We start from the raw sequence: 20,941 nt of genomic DNA, 5'->3' as shown, positions 1-20,941 counted from the left end.
GCTATTTTCTATCCACAAATAAGCTATAAAAATTCCATGTACAGTGTGGGAAACAGCACATTTGTCTGGGCTACTGAGAGCACCCTCTTACTTGCTTATATATCTAGATTATTTTATTGGGAAGTTTTCCAGCTTGGACAAACCCCAGCTTTGTAACAGTGATCTACTTGAAAACCTTTTAACAAATGCTTAATTTTAGCATATGTTGGCCCGAGATTTTTTTTGGTTCAAGGAACTTATTTTTTTGATTAAATATGTCCATATTTATATTTTACATAAATGTAGCTATTCACATGTGCCTACCTTTGGCTGCATGGCTGCTCCCCCACCTTCACCTCATCTTTTGCCACCCCTACACACCTCTCTCCAAACTGCTCCTGGAACTGTGGCTGCCGCTGACATAGTAGAGGTATATTACCTTGGACCATAAGATTCCCCACGACAGTGTTCCTCCACTCCAAGCCTGCACTTCAACCAAAGCCCCTGGCTAATGAAGCCAACCCAGGTTCCTGGTATGATTTTATGTACAAGAAGTCTGGACTAAGCACTGTGTCCTCCCAAACATCTGCCTACTTCCCTGCAGTATAGCCTTTTTCCTCTCCAGAGACCACACAACCTTCTACCTGTTCTTGTTACCTACTCCAGGTTCATACTTCTCACTGTATGACAGGCCAATAAATCAAGACACGAGTCATTGGGCAAGGAATAGAGACTTTATTTGGAAAGCCAGCGGACTGAGGTGTCGGACTAGTGTCCCAAAGAACCATCTTGCGCAGGTTTGGATGCTAGTTTCTTTTATAGAACAAAGAGGGGTAGGTGAGGAGGTAAAGTGAAAAAGACAATAAGTTGTTGCAAATATTTCCTGGTTCCGGTCAGACTCCAGAGGGAATGTGTTAATTACTTCTTTCGGGAAGCCATTTACAGGTGTGCCCGGTCAGGATGTTTCCTGTGAGTTAAACAAAGGCATTTTAGCTTAACACTGAGGTAACGGAGGCAGGGTTCCTGGGGATGGGCCATTATGTGTACTTTCCCTTTAGTAATAAACTTCTAGCCAAAGCAATAGAATACAAACCTCAAAGTAAGAGAAGTAGATCCAATATGGAGTCAGATTTGTTCCTCCCTATTACATTCTCACATCTAAAATTACCTCACTCTCTTCACCTCTCTTCTCTAAGACCCCCAACAGGCTGCTGCCTAGAGCCACCTCCAAGGAATCAAGCAAGTTGTGTGGTGATGGTGGTAATATTTCCTATTAGTATTGCTTTCTGTGTTTCTGCTGTAGTTCAGCATTATAGGGCTTAGAGAGGCTTTGGTAAGCTCGTCTAGGACAGAAGCTGTCATGGATTGAATTGTGTCCCTGTGATATTGTGATTTATAATAAGAAATATTATGCTTGGTGTTTGTCCCTGTTCTTGCACAAAGCTCCCCAAACCCTTGAAATTTCCCAAGTGATTAGAGCAATACAAGTATTTTTTGTTATTCTTAAGAAAGCCCCTTTTGGGCTTCCCTGGTGGCACAGTGGTTAAGAATCCGCCTGCCAATGCTGGGGACACGGGTTCAAGCCCTGGTCCGGGAAGAGCCCACATGCCGCAGAGCAACTAAGCCCGTGCGCCACAACTACTAAGCCTGCGCTCTAAAGCCCGTGAACCACAACTACTGAACCCACATGCCACAACTACTGAAGCCCATGCAGCTAGAGTCCATGCTCCACAACAAGGGAAGCCACCACAATAAGAAGCCTGTGCACCGCAACGAAGAGTAGCGCCCACTCGCCGCAACTAAAGGAAGTCCGTGTGCAGCAACGAAGACCCAGCACAGCCAAAAATAAATAAATTTATTAAAAAAAAAGAAAAAAAGCCCCTTTCAATCACACCTGAGTGTATGTTAATGAGGTAACTCTTAGAAAGGTCCTAACGATGGGGGCTTGTTGCCGGGAGAACCAACCTGGTGATTAGAGGGTTGGAACTTTCAGCCCCACCCTCATTGCATCCCCCTACCCCCCTACCTTCTCCCACCCCCGACCTCTGGGGAGAGGAGACAGGCCAATGATTGAATCAACCATGCCTATGTAATGAAGCCTCCATAAAAACAAAAAGGGTAAGATTCAGAGAGCTTCCGGGTTGGTAAACACGTGGTGGTGCAGAGAGAATGGGGCCTGGAGGGGGCTTAGAAGCTCCACACATGTCTTGCCCTATGCATCTCTTCCATCTGGCGATTCCTGAGTTATACCCTTATAATAAACCAGTAATCTAGTAAGTAAAATGTTTCTCTGAGTTCTATGAGCCACTCCAGTAAATTAAATCCTAGAAGGGGGTCACGCAAACCTCCAATTTACAGCCAGTTGGTAAGAAGCACAGGTGACAACCTGAACTTGCCATTGGCATCTGTAGTGGAGGGTGGGATTGAGCCCTTAAACTATGGGATCTGACACTAACTCCAGGTAGTGTCAGGACTGAACTGAATTGTAGGACCCCCAGCTGGTGTTGCAGAATTGCTTGGTGTGGGGAAACCTGGCAGCTCCCCCAGCATTTGGTGGCCAGAAGTTTTGCAAGTAGAAAAGAAACACCTAGGAGGAGTTTTTTCTTTACAGTCTCCACAAGAGATCGTTGAAGTCCTAACTCGTGGTGCCTGTGAATTTAATCTCATTTGGAAATAGGATCTTTACAGATATAATTAAGATGTAAATTAAGATGAGGTCACAGTGCAGTAGGGCAGGTCCTTAATCCAATAGAACTGGTTTCTTTATTTTTTTTTAAAAAAAAAGGAGAGACTTGGAAACACACACACAGAGGAGAATGCATGTGAAGACAGATGCAGAGGGCAGAGGGCCGTGTAATGATGGAGGCACGGATGGGAGCTACTCAGCTGCGCCACAGGAGCACCTCCAGCAACTGCGGAAGCTTGGAGAGTGAGCATGGCCCGCTGACACCTGGATTACAGACTTCCAGCCTCCAGAGCTGAGGTTATACATTTCTGTTGTTTTAAGCCACCCAGTTTTTGTTACTTTCTTATAGCAGGCCTAGGAAACTGATGCAGAAACCAACCTCCTTCTTCAGAACAGCATGCATTTTGGAAAAATTTATCTCCCAATCCAAATAACTGACAAACATTTCTGAAAACAAGATTTTCATTAGTTGGAACAGCCCGTGCTCATCTGTTGCTTTCTTTTGAAACAATGTATTTTTGTAAGTGCATGATTTGCCCTTCTTTTCCTTCTTAATTTAATGAAAAAAGCAGTAGCTTTTGAGCGAGCCTCTTGCAGGTTGGGTTCTAAGGAAGCAAAGGCTGAGTTTGGGGGGGAGGTTGATTAGAGATCGCTGAACCTGTGAAAGGCAGGGGGAGGAAGCAGGATTGGCAGAGGAGGAAGCTGGACTCCCAGGCAGGTCTGGGCTCTGTAGGGAGCAGTGCCCATAGAATGTCCCCATCCAGCTCACAGGAGCTGGACCATTACACCTCTGCCCACCAGCCACTGGAGGCCGGTGGCCCTAGGAGGCGTGTGAACTGGGGTCAGGCAGCTTTCTGCCAGGGGAGTCCACTCTGCAGGCCCTGGCAGGAAGTTGCCTGGGGACTGCACTCCCTCAGAGGTGAACAGCAAGCCCCTTTTTTTTTCTTTTGGCCACACAGCGCAGCATCTGGGATCTTAGTTCCCTGACCAGGGATCGAACCCACGACCCCTGCGTTAGAAGCGCAGAGTCTTAACCACTGTACCACCAGGGAGGTCCCAGCAAGCCCTTCTTGGACGGGGATCTGGGCAGTGGGCCAGGCCATCCCCTACTCAGTAGTTCAGATGAAGAGCTCCTAGAACACGGTAGACACGTGTTCTTTGGTCCCCTCTAAACATCTGCTGTTTCTTCACCCTCCCATGTTATCCTGCCTCCTACCTACACTGAGATGTTTCTGAGATTAATACTAAGTTGATCATCCTCCACAAGGTGCAGACTTTTACATTTAAACATGGTCCATTTGCCCCTTATGAAGTTAGTTTAGTCATCTGTGTTGTCAGGGCTCTCCATTCTATAGCTACTATTTTTCCTTTTTTTTTTTTTAATTTTTTTAAAAAATTATTTATTTATTTATGGCTGTGTTGGGTCTTCGTTTCTGTGCGAGGGCCTTCCCCAGTTGTGGCAAGCGGGGGCCACTCTTCATCGCGGTGCGCGGGCCTCTCACTATCGCTGCCTCTCTTGTTCTCTGCGGAGCACAGGCTCCAGACGCTCAGGCTCAGTAATTGTGGCTCACGGGCCCAGTTGCTCTGCAGCATGTGGGATCCTCCCAGACCAGGGCTCGAACCCGTGTCCCCTGCATTGGCAGGCGGATTCTCAACCATTTTTAATAAATAAGAAACTTGTAGGTGGACACTCTGAAACTACGTAAATACCCTGTTTCTTGCCAAAATCTCCCTCCCCCGATTTGGCATGCGTAATGGTTCTTGCCTAAATCTGTTTTTACCAAGATGCTTTTTAAATGGCGATTTTCTACTTCCGTCAGTGCTACTGTGTTTGTTAATCAGAACTCCACTGTATGCAAGAGCCTTCCCTTTCTTTCCATATATCTACTAATTTATTATCTATTGTCAATATGGACTCATGGATTCTTATTTTATTCATTCTGTTATTGTTCTTATGTACCTTGCTGCTCAAATTACCCCAGACTTGGCCAGTGAAAGCCCCTTCATTTTTTTTAATATATCCTCATCATTTTCTGAGCACTTCCTTATTTTCTGGCACAGTAACATATTCCAGGCTCATCTTGATTTTCTCTGCCCCAGCCTTTGAATAAGCCATTTCTCCATGAACCCCTGGTTCATTTTTGTGGAGAATTGTATTTAGAAACGAAGGTGTGGGTTCAGGCTTTGCTCGTTGCAAATGAGTGACTGAGTGTCATTGAAATAATAAACTTACATGGATACTTCTAATTAGAATCCGACATAGGCTCTTGCTTGCTTTTCCCCATTCCATACTTGTATCTCTCATCTTACATATTTCCCTGGCTCTCAAGAACCTTACTATAGTCACTCATTTGCGCAATTCTGCAATACCCACAAAATGGTTTCATAATACTGATACCACTGCAACAAACCTATTGAGAAGAGTTCAAGGTTAACCTTTTTTTTCTTTGGACTGAAGTCAAAATACTATCGTCAACATTTTCTTGCGGTACTGGCATAAAGACAGACCAATGGAATAGAATAGAGAGGTCCCAAAATCAACCTTCACATATATGGTTGAATGATTCTCAACAAAAGTGCCAAGGCCTTTCAAAAAGAAAGGACAGTCTTTTTTTTTTTTTTTTTTTTTTGCAGTACGCCGGCCTCTCACTGTTGTGGCCTCTCCCGTTGCGGAGCACAGGCTCCGGACGCGCAGGCTCAGCGGCCATGGCTCACGGGCCCAGCTGCTCCGCGGCATGTGGGATCTTCCCCGGATTGGGCACGAACCCGTGTCCCCTGCATCGGCAGGCGGACTCTCAACCACTGCGCCACCAGGGAAGCCCAAGGACAGTCTTTTTAACAAATGGTGCTGGGAAAACTGGGTATTGATATGTAGATAAATGAAGTTGAACTCTTACTTATACAAGGTACAAAAATTAACTCAAAATGGATTAAAGACCTAAATGTAAGGCCTAAAATTATAACACTCTTAGAAGAAAACATAAAAGGAAAGCATGATATTGCATTAGGCAATGGTTTGTTGGATATCTCACCAAAAACATGGACAACAAAAGAAAAAGAGATAAATTGGACTACATCAAAATTAAATGCTTTTGTTTATCAAAGGAAACAATCAGCAGAGTGAAAAGACAAACCATGGAATCAGAGAAACTATTTGCTCACCATATATCTGATAAAGGGTTAATATCCAGAACATATAAAGAACTCCTAAAACTCAACAACAAAAACCAAACAACCTGATTTAAAAACGGACAAAGGGCTTGAATAGACATTTCTCCAAACGAGATAATCAAATGGCCAATAAGCACATGAAAAGATGTTCAACATCACTCATCATCAGGAAAATCAAAATTAAAATCACAATGAGATACCACCTTATACTCATTAGAATAGCTAGTATCAAACCCAGAAAATAACATGTTGGTGAGGATGTAGTAAAATTGGAATACCTGTGCACTCTTGGTGGGAATATAAAATGGTGTAGCCACTATGGAAAACAACATTGCAATTCCTGAAAAAAGTAAAATAGAACTTTCGTATGACAGCAGTACCATTTCTGGATATATACCCCTCCAAAAATTAAAGCAAGGTCTCAAAGAGATATTTGTACACCTACAGTCATAGCAGCATTATTCATAATCGTCAAAGCTAGAAGCAACTCTGGTGTCCGTTAATGGATAAACAAATGTGATCTATTCATACAGCCTTAAAAGGAAGGAAATCTTGACACATGCTACAACATGGAAGAACCTTGAGGACATGATGCCATATAAAGCAAGCCAATCATAAAAGGTCAAATATTGTATGATTCCATTTATATGAAGTACCTGGAGTAGTCAAAGTCATAGAGACAGAAAGTAGAATGGTAGATAACCCAGGACTGGTGGCAATGGGGAGTTGTTATTTAATGGGTTTGGAGTTTCAGTTTTACAAGATGAAGAGACATCTGGAAATGGATGGTGGTGATGATTGCCCAGCAATATGAATGTACTTAATGCCACAGAACTACACACTTAAAAATTGTTAAAATGATCAATTGTATGTTATGTATATTTTACCATAATAAAAAAAAATGAGAAACTTCCTGAGGCAGATCACTTTATTCACTGGAAACAGGTTTGTTACTGTTTTCATTTAGTTTAAGATTTTCCCCATCCTTATTAACTTTATTTTATTGGATATGTAGAACATTAATATGAATCAAAAAGTCAAAACTGTATAGAAATGTACACTCAGGGAAGTGTCACTCCTTCTCCTATCCCTTCAGCCATCCCTTCATCTCCATTCCTTGTGGGTAACCAATTTTATTACTTTTTGTATTATCAGTCTTGTATTACTTTTTGCAAAGTTATACAAATATGTGCATGTTTTCTTATTTTGTCTTCTTTTTTACAAAAAAAACCCTAGCATACTATGTATATTCTTTTGCATTTTTTATTTAAAATATGTTCTGGAAATTACTCTCTTTCAGTTTATAAAGATTTCCCTATTTTTTTTTTACCAGTTTCCAGTACTTCAGAGTGTATATTTATCATAGTGTATTCAACCAACAATCATCGTTCTTATTTATCTTGAAGCTGAAATTATCCCAGATAGAACCAGTGAAAGCAATCTTCTATTTGTACATTTAAGTAGATTACAATATTTTACAATTATAAATAATGCTGTATGAATAATTTTTGCGTATGTATTTTCATGTTGTTAAAACTATATCTTCGGGATAAATTCCTGATGAATCTGTAGGTCAAATAATACCTGTGTAAGCAGGTTTGTTCAGTATTGTTAAATTCAACTCCAGGGGATAGCACTATTTTGCATTTTTATCAGCAGTGTATGAAAGTGCCTGTTTCTGCACAATCTGGCTAATTTTGGCAAGCCTTTGGATTTTTGTCAATCTGATGGGTGAAAAAAAAACAAACTGAAGGAACTGTAAGCTTGAAATGAGTGAGAGATTATTTCCCAAATCTCTCTCTAAGGTAAAGAAAAGCGATTATAAAATTCATGTCTTCTTCGTGTCATATACATTTTCAATTTTATGACAGGCATTGTGTTTAAAACAGTAGACAGTGAAGTAGATTCTGTCAGGCAGCTGAGGTGAAGGGATGATTTCTTTGATCTCACTAGGAGTTAACCTCAGTGGGGGATCAATAGCAGCTTTAATTTGTTTCAGTTTACATCTGGACCGCTTGAGAACGAAGTCAGTCCCCTCCCAATAGCCAGACTTTGCAAGCAAGTCACCAGTATACTATAAGACTGTGAGAGGGCTTCCCTGGTGGCGCAGTGGTTAAGAATCTGCCTGCCAGGGCAGGGGACACGGGTTCGAGCCCTGGCCCGGGAAGATCCCACATGCCGCAGAGCACCTAAGCCGGTGCGCCACAACTACTGGGCCTGCGCTCTAGAGCCCGCGAGACACAAGTACTGAGCCCGCAAGCCACAAGTACTGAGCCTGCATGCCACAACTACTGAAGCCTGCGTACCTAGAGTCTGTGCTCCGCAACAAGAGAAGCCACCACAGTGAGAAGCCCGCGCACCACAACAAAGAGTAGCCCCTGCTCGCCGCAACTGGAGAAAGCCCACGTGCAGCAACGAAGACCCAAGGCAGCCAAAATAAAAAAGACTGTGAGATCTCTCTGCTTTCCACCTTCTTATACTATTGAGGGGCTGATCTCTATGATCTTATCAGCTGAGCTGGTGGCAGCTGGGGTTCAGATTTAGTTAATTTCAGTTATCTTCTAGTTCCAAGTGTTTTGAGGTGATGCCAGGCACCTCCCACCTGTGACACAGGTACAGTGAGACTGGGTTCTCAGGGAAGCGCAGACTCTGAGATGGAGCTCAGTGTGCAGGCTGTTTACAGGGAGTGCCCTTGGATCAGTACCTGTGGAAGGAAGTGTTTCATTTCCTGGGGCTGCCATAACAAATTACTACAAACTGAGGAAGGCTTTCCCATCATCAAACCTGACGATCTGCTGAGTTTTCTGGCCTTACACAGTCTGTCCACTCCTGCATGCCCACTTCCCTGAGTCCTTGAATCTCTTCTTCCACTGTCTGCCACAGTAGTTCTGGTATTTTTCCTCACTTAGTACAGACTGTTACTTTTTCCATGCTTCTAGGAGCCATCCTAGAGCCAGATTAGAGTCTTTGCTAGCATGTTAAACGCTTTATCTCGGAAAAGTGCAATTAATTTGTAAACTTTCTGTTATCCAATCTTATGTTCCAGGCCCCCTTTACCCAACATGCTCAGATCCAGTCCCACACAGACTCCGCTGGTCCTGCCAGTACACGCTGGCTGGGACTGGCAGCTCCTTTGAGGTACAGGCCTTTTCCTCCCTTTTCTGGCCCTTCATGTTGCTGGCTGGGGCATCCTGTGACTTCACCCGAGTTATAGGCCTGGTACCCAGGACGAATGAGGGGACATATGCTGGGGCACATCCTTGCTCACAGAGGAGAGGCTTTTGAATTGTCTTCAGGGGAACAGAGCACTAGCTCTTGGAAAGGGATGTGCCACTTCTGAAGGCTCAGAAGTTTTAGGAAAATTTGTGGATTTAAGAGTTTTGGGGTTTTCAACCCAGATATCCTCATCCCATGTGTCAGTGTCCTATTGTTTCTCAAACAAGGCTCTAATCTTGGCATTAAGACCTACCGTGGCTGAGAGTTTAACCTCTGGAACCCTGCTACTCTTGTGATTGAGTCCTGGGCCTCGTGCTTAGATTTCCCTGCAGCTGCAACTGCAGATACTTTTCAGAGCCTCTTAGCAGTCTCCCAAGAGGTGCTCTATTCATGCTGGCCTTTCAACTGCCAGTTAGTTGCTTTTAGCCTTTCCTTATCTTTTTCTAGAGTGTCAGTGAGTTTTGCACTAGGCATCTAACTCCATAATCTTTTTAGTTACTGATTCCTGCATACTTGTCTTTTTTAAAATTTCAGTTTATTGTGATAAGAATACTTCACATGAGATCTACCGCTGAACGAATTTTTCAGTGTGCAGTACATTATTGTGGACTGTGTAATGTTGTACAGCAGATCTCTAGAACTGACTCTTCTTGCTTAACTGAAACTTTGTACCCATTGGTTAGTAACTTCCCGATTCCCACCCACCCGGGCCCCCCAAAGCCTGGCAACCACCATTTTACTCTTCGATTCTATGAATTCTAGATACTTCATGTAAGCAGAATCATGCAGATTTATCTTTCTGTAACTGACTTGTTTCCCTTAGCATAATATCCTCAAGGTTTATCTATGTCATGCATACTGCAGAATTTTCTTATTTTTGTAAGGCTGACTAGCATTCCGTTCTCTGTATATACCACATTTTATTTATCCGTTTCTATGTTGATGGACATTTAGGGTGTTTCCACATCTTAGCTATTGTGAATAGTGCTGCAGTGAACATGGGAGTGCTTATGTGTCTTTGAGATCCTGATTTCAATTATTTTGGATAAATACCCAGAAGTGAGATTCCTGGATCATATGGTAGTTCTAGCTTTAATTTTTTGAGGATCATATGCCAACAGTGCACAGGAGTTCCCTTTTCTCCACATGCTTGCCAACAGTTGTTGTCTTTTGGTCTTTCATGATAGCTGTCATGACAGGTGTGAGGTGATATTATGGTTTTCATTTGCATTTCCCAATGATTAGTGACGTTAAACATTTTTTCATATGTATGTTGATCTTTTATATGTCTTCTTTGGAGAAATGCCTGTTTAAGTCTTTAGTTCATTTTTTATTCAGGTTATTAGTTTTTTGGCTGTTGAGTTGTAGGGGTTCATTATATACTTTGGAGATTTATACTTTGGAGACTCTGTTGATTGTTTTCTTTGCTGTGCAGAAGGTTGTTTAGTTTGATGTAGTCCTACTTGTTTATTTTTGTTTGTGTTGCCTGTGCTTTTGGTGTCATATCTGTGAAATCATTGCCAAGATCAATATCAAGAATTTTTTCCCTATATTTTCTGCTAGGATTTTTATAGGTTCAGGTCTTATGTTTAACTTATTAATCCATTTGAGTTGATTTTTGTGTGAGATATAAGAAAAGAGTCCAATCTCTTTCTTTTGCATATGGCTATCCAGTTTTCTCAACACCATTTGTTGGAAGGACTATGATTTCCACACTGTGTACTCTTGGCACCCTAAGATCAGTTGAGTGTATATGCATGGATCTATTTCTGGGCTCTCTATTCTATTCTGTTGGTCAATATGTCTGTCTTAATGCCAGTACCATACTGCTTTGACTACTAGTTTTGTAATATGTTTCAAAATCAGGAAGTGTGATGCCTCTGACTTTGTTCTTCTTGCTTAGGATTGTTTTGGCTGTTTGGGGTTTTTTGTTGTTCCATATGAAACATAGTTTTTTTCTCTTTCTGTTAAAAATGTCTTTGGGGTTTTGATAAGGATTGCATTGAATCTATAGGTCATTTGGGGTGGTATGGACATTTTAATAACATTAAGCCTTTTCATCCATGAGCATAGGATGTCTTTCCATTTGTTTGTGTCTTCTTTAATTTCTTTAATCAATGTCATATAGTTTTTCGTGTACAAGTCTTTCATCTCCTTGGTTGAGTTTATTCCTAAGTATTTTATTCATTTTGGTGCTATTGTAATTGGGATTATTTTACTTATTTCCTTTTCAGATAGTTCATTGTGCATAGAAATGCAACTGATTTTTGTATGTTGAGCTTATATCATACAACTTTACTGAGTTCATTTATTAGTTCTAACAGTCTTTTTGCCAGTACCATACTATTTTTCATGTAGTCTTTTGGATTTTCTATACATAAGATCATGTCATTTGCAAACAGAGACAATTTTACTTCTTCCTTTTCAATTTGGATGTCTTTTATTTCTTTATCTTGTCTAATTACTCTGGGACTTCCAGTACTATGTTGTACAGAAGTGGTGAGAGTGGGCATTCTTGACTTGTTCCTGATTTTAGAGGAAAAGCTTTCAGTTTTTCACCATTGAGTATGATACCAGCTATGGGATCTTCCTATTTGGCCTTTAATAGGTTGAGGTACCTTCCTCCCCCATACTTTTAAAATACTGACTGATACCTTTGTCTAGTGCATTCTCTTTACATGCTAGTGCATTCATCACTACTGAAATTTTTAACAACTGTGTGTGCTCCACTTTTCACCAGTGATGAAGTCTTCAGTAGCAGCTGGGCAGAGAGTAATCTAACTCCAAAACCCCACTTCCGTGTTCACTTTTTTGGCCATTCCTGGCAGTACCTGTCTACAGATGGAGTTCTCCAGGCAGCAGTCTCTGAGACAGAGTCTAAAGGACAGTATGTTTATTAGGAATCCATATCTATGGAAGAGAGAGGAAAGAAGCAAAGAGGACAGTCAGGCTGCAACACAGACCCAGTAATCTCAGGCAGCCCCACAAGGAGGCCCGGGATAAGATAGCCAGTCACAGTTTTCCTGTGTTAAGGCAAAATGCCTCAATCAGGCAGTAGATACGGACCACCCTCAGAGAAGCGTGGCTTTGGGTGGGTCGGCTTTCTGTAGTTGAGGCATTCACTGAATTTAACAACCAAAGGCTGCCTTCTAGCACATTCCCAACAGCTGTGCCAACAAGTTTTTTCTTGACGTTTTTGAGTGGCACCTCCATGTTACCAGAGAGGATAATTATGCCCACATGTAAAACGGACCGCCAGTTATTCCCTCCTTGCCAAGAGCTTGCCATATTCTGCAGTACAGATCACTTAGACTTTATGGTTTCCACGGCTCTTCAGTGTCATTCTAATATCATTTTAAAATTAAGATTTTTTTTTTAGTTTACCTGATATGTTGTTGTTTGAGCAGGAGTAATGATGTTTTATAACTTCAACAGCCTAATCAGAAGTGAAACTTCTCCAACCATGAACTCTTAATTTCAGTTATATATCTTTCAGTTTTGGAATTCCTATTTGATTCTTCTCGGTAAATTCCAGTATATGGTGAAATTCACCATCTTGTCATTTAATTTCTTTGAGCATATTAGTTACAACTATTTTAGTGTTGTTACCTGATAGCTCTAATATTTGAATTTTTCATCTAAGTGTTTTTTGCCTTTTTCTCTTCCTTTTCAGTCAAATAATTTTTTTCTTCATCTTTTCTTTCTTTTCCTCTCCCTCTCTCCTTCCTTCCTTCCTTTTTGCATACCAAGTTATTTTTGATTGACTATCAGACGTTGTATGTTATATATTATCAAGATAAGCTGAGGGGACTTCCCTGGTGGCGCAGTAAGATGCCATGCTCCCAATGCAGGGCGCCCGGGTTTGATCCCCAGTCAGGAAACTAGATCCCACATGCATGCCACAACTAAGAGTTCACATGCCACAACTAAGGAGCCCTTGAGCTGCAGCTAAGGAGCCCACATGCCACAATGACCCAGTGCAACGAATATAAATAAATAAATATTAGAAAAAAAAGATAAACTCAGGATCTTGATGATATCTTCCTCCAAGTAAAATATATTTTTGCTTTTAGTGAGCAGTTAGAGGAATGAAGATCTCCTTAACCCCAACAGAGATTAAACTCATTCAAACCTTTTTTTATGTGAAGGCTGGGCGATTTATGATTCATTTAATTTGGAGTATCTATCGTTTTGTGATCCCAACTGAATGCTTAGGGTGTTTACCACATTACTTCCTCCTTTGTGGGCTTATACTCCAATTTTTATATCAAACTCCACAAGACTTCCAGAAGTTCTATTCAGCCTCTCTCTCTCTGTAAACCACGGTTTTCTCCTCAACTTCTTGGCCTTGCAGCTGCCTTTTAATCAGTAAAAGCTCCCAGCTAGCAGCCGGGAGTGAAAAACGGCGCCATATGTTTCAACTACCTCGCTTCCCCAATTTATGGACTCTTACCTTCCCCAAGTCCTCATGGGCTTGGTAGCTCTCTGATACCTTCAAATGGTGTGTGGGGATGTGCATGTTTAGTTCTATTCAGCTTTCCTACACATTCTCAGCAGGTTGGTCTACTGCAAGAGAGTTCATCGTTGTCAACAGCATAATTCCAAACTCTGGTTTTATCGAGTTTATGTTTTTAGTAACCTGTTTTAAAATAAAAAGCAGCATGTAGGGAATTCCCTGGAGGTCCAATGGTTAGGTCTCTGTGCTTTCACTGCCATGGGCCTGGGTTCCATCCCTGTTTCAGGGAACTAAGATTCTGGAAGCTGTGCAGCCCGGCCAGAAAACAAAAAACAGCAGGTAGCACGTCTTTCTGAGTCTAGTTCATTTCTCCTGGCATAATATCCTCAGGGTTCATCCATGTTGTCACAAACGGCAGGATTTCCTTCTTTTCTCTGGTCGAATAATATTTCAGTGCGTGTGTGTGTGTCACATTTTCTTTATTTATTCATCAATGGACATTTAGGTTATTTCCCTATCTTGGCTATTGTGAATGATGCTGCAGTAGACATGGGAGTGCAGATCATCTCTTTAAGGTCCTGATTTTGTTTCCTTTGGCTATAACCCCAAAATGGGGCTGCTGTTATAGTATGATCGTTCTATTTTCTAACGTTTTTTGAGGACTCTTCATACGGCTTTCCATAATGGCTGTGGCAATTTACATTGCCACCCAACAATTCACATCTTTGCCAACACTTGCTATCTTTTGATTTTTTGATAATAGCCCTCCTAATAGGTATCAGGTGATACCTCTTGGTGGTTTTGATTTGCATTTTCCTGACGATTAGTGATGTTGAGTACCTTTTTATATACTTGTTGGTCATTTGTATGTCTTCTTGGGACAAAAGTTTATTCGGGTCCATAGTCCATTTTTATTTGGGTCATTTGTTTTTGGTACATGTATTATTTTTCTGATTTCATTGCATTGTCTGTGTTCTCTTGTAGCTCTCTGAACTTCTTGAAAACAATTTCTTTGAATTCTTTGTCAAAGATCTCATAGATTTCCATTTCTCTTGTGTCAGTTGCTGGAACTGTATTTTCTTCCTTTCACGGCATTATGTTTACCTGATTTTTTGTTTTCCTTGTAGCCTTGCATTGGTGTCTTCACATTGGAATTAGTCACTTCTTCCAGACTTTATTGACTGGCAGGGAAAGACCTTCACTTGTGTGTGGATGTCAGGGCCCTAGTGTTACCAAACCAGGTCTGTTTACCCAATGCATAGCAAGCCAAAGGCTGATACACTGAAGTTTACTGCCAAGAAAACGTTTATTCACAAAGCATTCACAAAGTGAAGAGACAAGAGAACAAGTCTCAGATCCATCCCCCAAAGGCGAGAGTGTTGGGGTAAGTAGGATGGTCTTAGGCGTGGGGAAAGGTGATTGGAGTTAGGGAAAAAGGCGAGACAATTGGTGTTCTGCGCAGGTGCATCTAGGTTACCTGCTTGTGCAGATTCAAGATGGAGGCGCTCAGCCTGATCTGAGGGTGGGGTTTTCTGGCCCTCGGACATCCACAGGACGTGCGCAGGTCCAGTTTTAGGGTCGCTGGTCCTAACCAACCCCCAGCCATCTCGCACTAGGGAGCAGCTGACTCAGCGTTCCTGTAAAACAGCTGAGCTGTGTGAAGCTGAGAAGGTACGTAAGGAAAGATATTTTTCCTCTCTTTAAGAAAAAAGACAACTAAAGCGAACTTAATCAGTGAAGGCAGTTTACAAGCAAAAGGGTTTTAACAGGCCGTTCCCTTATCTGTTGTTCTATAAGACAAGTTCAAGCATTTCTATTAATTATCAGCTTCTGTTAACGGTTTCACTGGTTCAGTGAGATGCACTCTCACAGCGAGTCTGGTGCTGGGTCCAAGGTCACGTGGGGATGCCAGTTCCAGGTGCACCAAATACAGGGTGGGCGTGCGCAGTGGAGCCCATATAAGGGCTCGGAGCGGTGAATCCTGGCGTCAGAGGCGCTCAGTGTTGTGGACTGTGAGAAGTTCCGTAGCCGTGGTCCAAGTTGGTGAAGATTTCGGGGATTTGCAATGGCAGAGGCTGCGGGAGTCCACAGCAGCAGTGAGGACTTTTGGGGTCCTCAGTGGTGAAAGCTACCGGCGTTCTCCTCCCCGTTTCTTCCATGGAGTGAACTCACGTCCAAGGGGATTTGCTGACTTAGGGGATGGAGTGACAACAGGTAAAATTATTCCTACCCTCTTTTATGTGGCCATCTTCTGTTTTGGGGCTCCACTGGGCTGCTGCAACTTCTTACTTGTATTCCAGAGCTTTCCCAGAGCTCTTTTAGTCTGTGGATAGTTGCTAAATCGCTGTTTTTGTGGGAATGTTAGCGAATGCAGGTTTGTGTGCCCGAAACATTGGAGTTTGGACTGAAACGCTGGAGTTTGGAGCGGAGAAAGGTTTATTGCAGGACCAAGTAAGGCGGCAAGTGGTTTGTGCCCCCAAAGCCCCCATCCCTGAAGGGTTTCAGTAAAGCATTTTCTTTTTTCTTTTTTTTTTTTTTTTTTTGTGGTAGGGAGGCCTCTCACTGTTGGGGCCTCTCCCGTTGAGCACAGGCTCCGGACGCGCAGGCTCAGCGGCCATGGCTCACGGGCCCAGCCGCTCCGCGGCATGTGGGATCTTCCCGGACTGGGGCACTAACCCGCGTCCCCTGCATCGGCAGGTGGACTCTCAACCACTGCGCCAGCAGGGAAGCCCTCTGCAAAGCATTGTGGGGTTTTTTGTTGTTTTTTTGTTTTTGCGGTACGCGGGCCTCTCACTGTTGTGGCCTCTCCCGTTGTGGAGCACAGGCTCCGGACGCGCAGGCTCAGCGGCCATGGCTCACAGGCCCAGCCCCTCCGCGGCATGTGGGATCTTCCGGGACCGGGGCAGGAACCCGCGTCCCCTGCATCGGCAGGCGGACTTTCAACCACTGCGCCACCAGGGAAGCCCAGCAAAGCATTTTTAAAGGCAAGTTGAGGGAGGGGTCAGGTTGGTTGCTGCAGACTTCTTGGTGCAGGAATCCTTTGTCCAGAAAGGTCAGGTCAGATGTTCCTGTAAACTTCAAACAAAACAAATGTTACTCTCTGTTGTGCAGCTTTTTACCTCTATAAGAATGGAAATGTGTTACACCCTTAAAGGTCAGAGCCTTGAGAATAGGCTATCCTATATATTTCAGGCTCTAGGCAACATTCTTAACTCCAAGAAAACAAAGATTAACATGAAAGAAACATCTCGTATGGAGTCAGATTTCTTGGGAGTCTTTAATCAATGGAAATTGCTAAAAGGCCAGATGAGAAATTCAGGCGAGGCTTTAGTGGAACTCATGCTGCAGCACAAGGGAGTGAAAACAAGTAACAGGTGCCCTTGCTCGCTCCCGGTGGGCGTGGGTGGAAGGGTGGGGGAGGGAGGGGGCGGGCTGTTTCCTCAAATGGGGTGGATGGGTGGGTCGGGCCAGAGGGGCAGCTTAGGTGGTCGGCCCGTCCCCTTGGGGGTGCTGTGTGCAGGGATCGTGCGCAGTACCCTGTTTTTGCTTCCGGCATCCTAGAAGTGGCAGTGGTTCATGGCCTTCTTGTATCTTATTGGGCATAATTGCCTCCATCTGCGCATGCATACAGTTAATTTTAGTCCCTTATAGCTTCTTTGTATTCTGTTGTTCAAGGAGATTTGTCCAGGTGCAAGGACTAAAGGGTCCCAGGTCCCAGCCTGTCTCAACATCACTCTCCGCATATGTTAATTTTGACTTACACGGATGACCACTGTATACACTGCACTGGGCACTATCACTATACTGCAGAGACCCTTCCACAGAGGCACATATACATCTTTCTCTTTTCCTTCTTTCCCTCCTTTCCTTCTTGCCTCTCTCCCACCCTCTCTTCTCTTTCTTTCTTCCCACCCAGAAAGAAGTTCTGGTATTTTTTTTTTTCCACTCATTCTTTTACAGAAAGTGAAGGGAAGAAGTTAGAAAACCATACAATTTTTTTAGTCAGAAAATTCTACTCTACCTGGGTTTGTTCCTTTAATGTCATTCAAATTTTTTCCGATTACATAAATAATACCTTCTCATTGCCACAAAATAAAGCAGTGTGAATATTTCATTAGCAAGGACTTACATACTGCTTACTGAGTGCCAAACTCTGTTCTAGGTGCTTTAAATATTTTAACTTCTCATTTTATTCTCTGAACAAGTCTGTGAGTTAGGCACTGAAAACCTGTTTTACCAATAAGGAAACTGAGGCACAAGGACATTACTTAAATTTCATAGTTAAAAGGCAGCGGAGGTGGACTTCAGATCCAGTCCATCTGGTTCTGGAGCCCGTCTTAGCCACCCTGTTCTGAGGCCCATCCTGAGATTTGAATGACGCTAGGGTTGTTACTGACTAGCGTCTTTAGGTTCTTTAATCAATAGAAATTGATAAGAGGCCGGCGGAAGAATTTAGGCAAGGCTTAATTGGGACTCATGCTGCAGCCCGAAGGAGCTAGAACAAGTAACAGGTGCCCTTGCTCACGCCCTGAGGCGGGAGCAGTGAGCTGGTCCCTTAATTGAGGTGAGAGTAGGGATGTGTAGGTGAGTTGGGCTGGAAGGTGGCTTAGGTGGTCTGCCCACCCCCTGGGTGGTGCTGTGTGCAGGCATCATGCCCAGTACTCTGCTTTTGCTCCTGGCGCCTCAGAAGTGGCAGCTGGGTTTTGGCCTTTTTGTATCTTGTTGATAATTTGCCCCATCTGCCTGTGCATGCAGTTATTTTTAGTCCCTTATAGTTTCTTTTTATATTCTTTTGCTCGAGGAGATGTTTGTCCAGGTGCAAGGACTGCAGTAAAGGGTCCCAGGTCCCAGCCTGTCTCAGGGTTACTTAGAAACCACATGTCCTGCAGTGACCACAGTGACCTTTCAGTGATCATCCTTTCATGATATTTCTGTGCATATATTTATGAACATACACATATTTTTATATAAGTAAACCACACAAATACACAATACGTATGTACAAAATCAAGTGGCCTTTTTTGCCATTAACTTTCACAAAAATGGAACTGTATTTTATTTATATGTATATATATCACCTCTGCATCTTGCATTCCTAGTTGAACAGCTTCAGGAATTCCTCCAAGTCAACTAGTGTAGCTCTACCTGATTCTTTCATAACTACAAGATATGCCTTGGTCAGCTATGCCTCCACCTACATAACCATTCCCTTCTTGATATGTATTTACTTTGTTTCCAGGAGTTTTAGTACTACAAAGAATGCTGGAACAAGTATGAGTACATGTTTCTTTTTGCATTGCTACTTTTTATACCTAAAGATTAGCTTTCCAGGTGTTAGATTTTTTTTTTTTTTTTAACAGATTGTGCTAGATTGTCTTCACAAAAATTTGAACAATTCACAAGTGGATCAGCAGTGCAGGAGCAACCCCTTTTCCTGATGGTAAACGCCAACAGTAAGTGAAGCTCCTTTTTAATTTTTGTCAATATCATTTGTGTACAGTAATCCTTCATAATTTTATCTGCTTTCCCCTGACAACTAGCAAGCTTAAAGGCCTTTTATTGTTGATAACAAGCCGTTTGGAGTTGCTTTTCTGTGACCTGTGTCTTATCTCTGTCCATTTTTCTATTCCATCGTCTTTTTTTGGTGTGATTATAATTTGTTAGAGTTGTTTGTATGTAACCTATGCTTTAGGTGTTACAGATGTTTTTCTCAATCGTTTGTATGCTACAAACAATATAAATGTTTTACATTTGTTATATTTTACCTTATAAAATGTTTTAACATTTGTAAAATCAAATAAGACTGATTATTGATAGCTCATGATTTTCCTGTCTCGCCAACCTCTAGCTTGCATGTATGGTCTCTTATACTTTCTTTTAAAATGTGTTGTGTTATTCTTTACCTTTAAGATTTTACTCCATCTGGAATTTATTCTTATATGAGAGACGGGAATCAAATTTATTCTTTCCCAATGCATAGCCAGTTTTGCCAGTATTATTCATTAAATTAAAACACTGTTCCCTGCTGAATTATAAAATATTTTCCTATATTAAATTCCCCAAGGCACTGCAATCTATTTTAGGGGATGCTATTCTACATAGTTCCACTTGTCTTTTCGCCTTTTCCTATGCTAACATCATACTGGTTTTATTACAGAGGTTTCACATGATTTAATATTGTATAAAGCCTTCCTTTTCAAAATTTTCTTGACTATTCTTGAACATTTATTCTTCCATACGAATTTTAAATTCATTTAATCCAAAAGAAGAGAAAACCCCACACACCAGGGTTCTAATTTGGATTGCACTCATTTCTATATTAATGGGACCATTCACATTTTCATGATATTAAATTTCCTCATTTGGGGATGTGGTACAACTTTGTTTAATTCATGTTTCATTTTATGCCCTCCTGTGGACTAACCTCCATGTGCTCTCATATGAAGCCATGAAGACTTGTGAGAACTCCCTCACCTGGGTTCACCCTGAAATAGGAGGAATTCACATAATTTTTGCACCTGCCACATGATGTCCCTAATGCTGACTTTAGCTGTCTCATCCCATATTCTCTTGCCACTTTTAAGACACTTTTATCTACTCTCATCTTTCCTGGTTTCTTTGGGTATGTCTCCCTTTCTAGCACGTTCTAATCCTTAGAACTCATTCGGATCTGTCCTGGGCATGGTCACCACCTTCACAGCTCCCTCTAGTGTGTGTTGCAAGACCTGCAGGTGCTCAGGCATCCAGCATTCCAGGGAAGTGAGTCAGCAGCCCCACCGTTGTCCTCGTGAGTTGTTCCCAGTGGTCTCTGACCCAGCTCCGCAGGAAGCTTGGACAGTGGAATGGCTCTGATGCTGCAAACCTCCAGAGGGACCCCCCACTTGCACATTATTCCTGCTGTTGTCCCCCAGTGTTTTCATGGGAATTTCTTACCTGGATCTCTGGAATCTTGTTTACTGAGCCGCCATAGGACCCTTACAGCCATCATTTACTGATTCTAGGGGCTGGAGCATTTGTCCCCCAACTTTCAGACCCTAAGGCACTATTTTCTGAGTATATATCTTTTATCACTAACACAGAACTTTGGCCTCTTGTCAAGCTGCTTCAATTTTGGATCTCTCCATCACTTGGTAAGTGACTTAGATTAAACTGAGGATGTCTTTTTTCTGTGTCCTCTTTCTTTACAAAGAGGAGAATGGTCTTCTGTAGTATCGTGTTTTCTGAGACGCACATAGCTGATGACCCAAATGGTCCTTGAATCCAAGCAACATGGTCAGGATCAGGGACCTATGACCACGATCTCTCCATGCTCCCCGATCCCAACCTACCCCAATTTTTGCAGATAAAAAAGTTCAGTCCCGCAAGGGTCCATCAGTCTCATTCTGCAGGCCAGCAAGGATTTGGTTTGTCTTCAATGTATTCAGAAGACTCTG

General features: G+C 42.5%; 1 long non-coding RNA gene across 1 annotated transcript in view; it reads left to right on the top strand.

The window, feature by feature from the left end:
* LOC137228856 (uncharacterized) overlaps positions 1-20,941 on the top strand; it is a 162,752-nt gene that overhangs the window by 12,023 nt on the left and 129,788 nt on the right. Inside the window, exon 2 of the long non-coding RNA XR_010945381.1 lies at positions 18,869-18,961. This is a non-coding gene — a long non-coding RNA (uncharacterized lncRNA). The remainder of the gene's footprint in view (positions 1-18,868; positions 18,962-20,941) is intronic.

Source organism: Pseudorca crassidens, chromosome 8 (assembly GCF_039906515.1).
Source record: "Pseudorca crassidens isolate mPseCra1 chromosome 8, mPseCra1.hap1, whole genome shotgun sequence".
Lineage (NCBI taxonomy): Eukaryota > Metazoa > Chordata > Mammalia > Artiodactyla > Delphinidae > Pseudorca > Pseudorca crassidens.
Note: the sequence above shows the minus strand (reverse complement) of the source record. Positions and strands in the feature narration are given on the sequence as shown.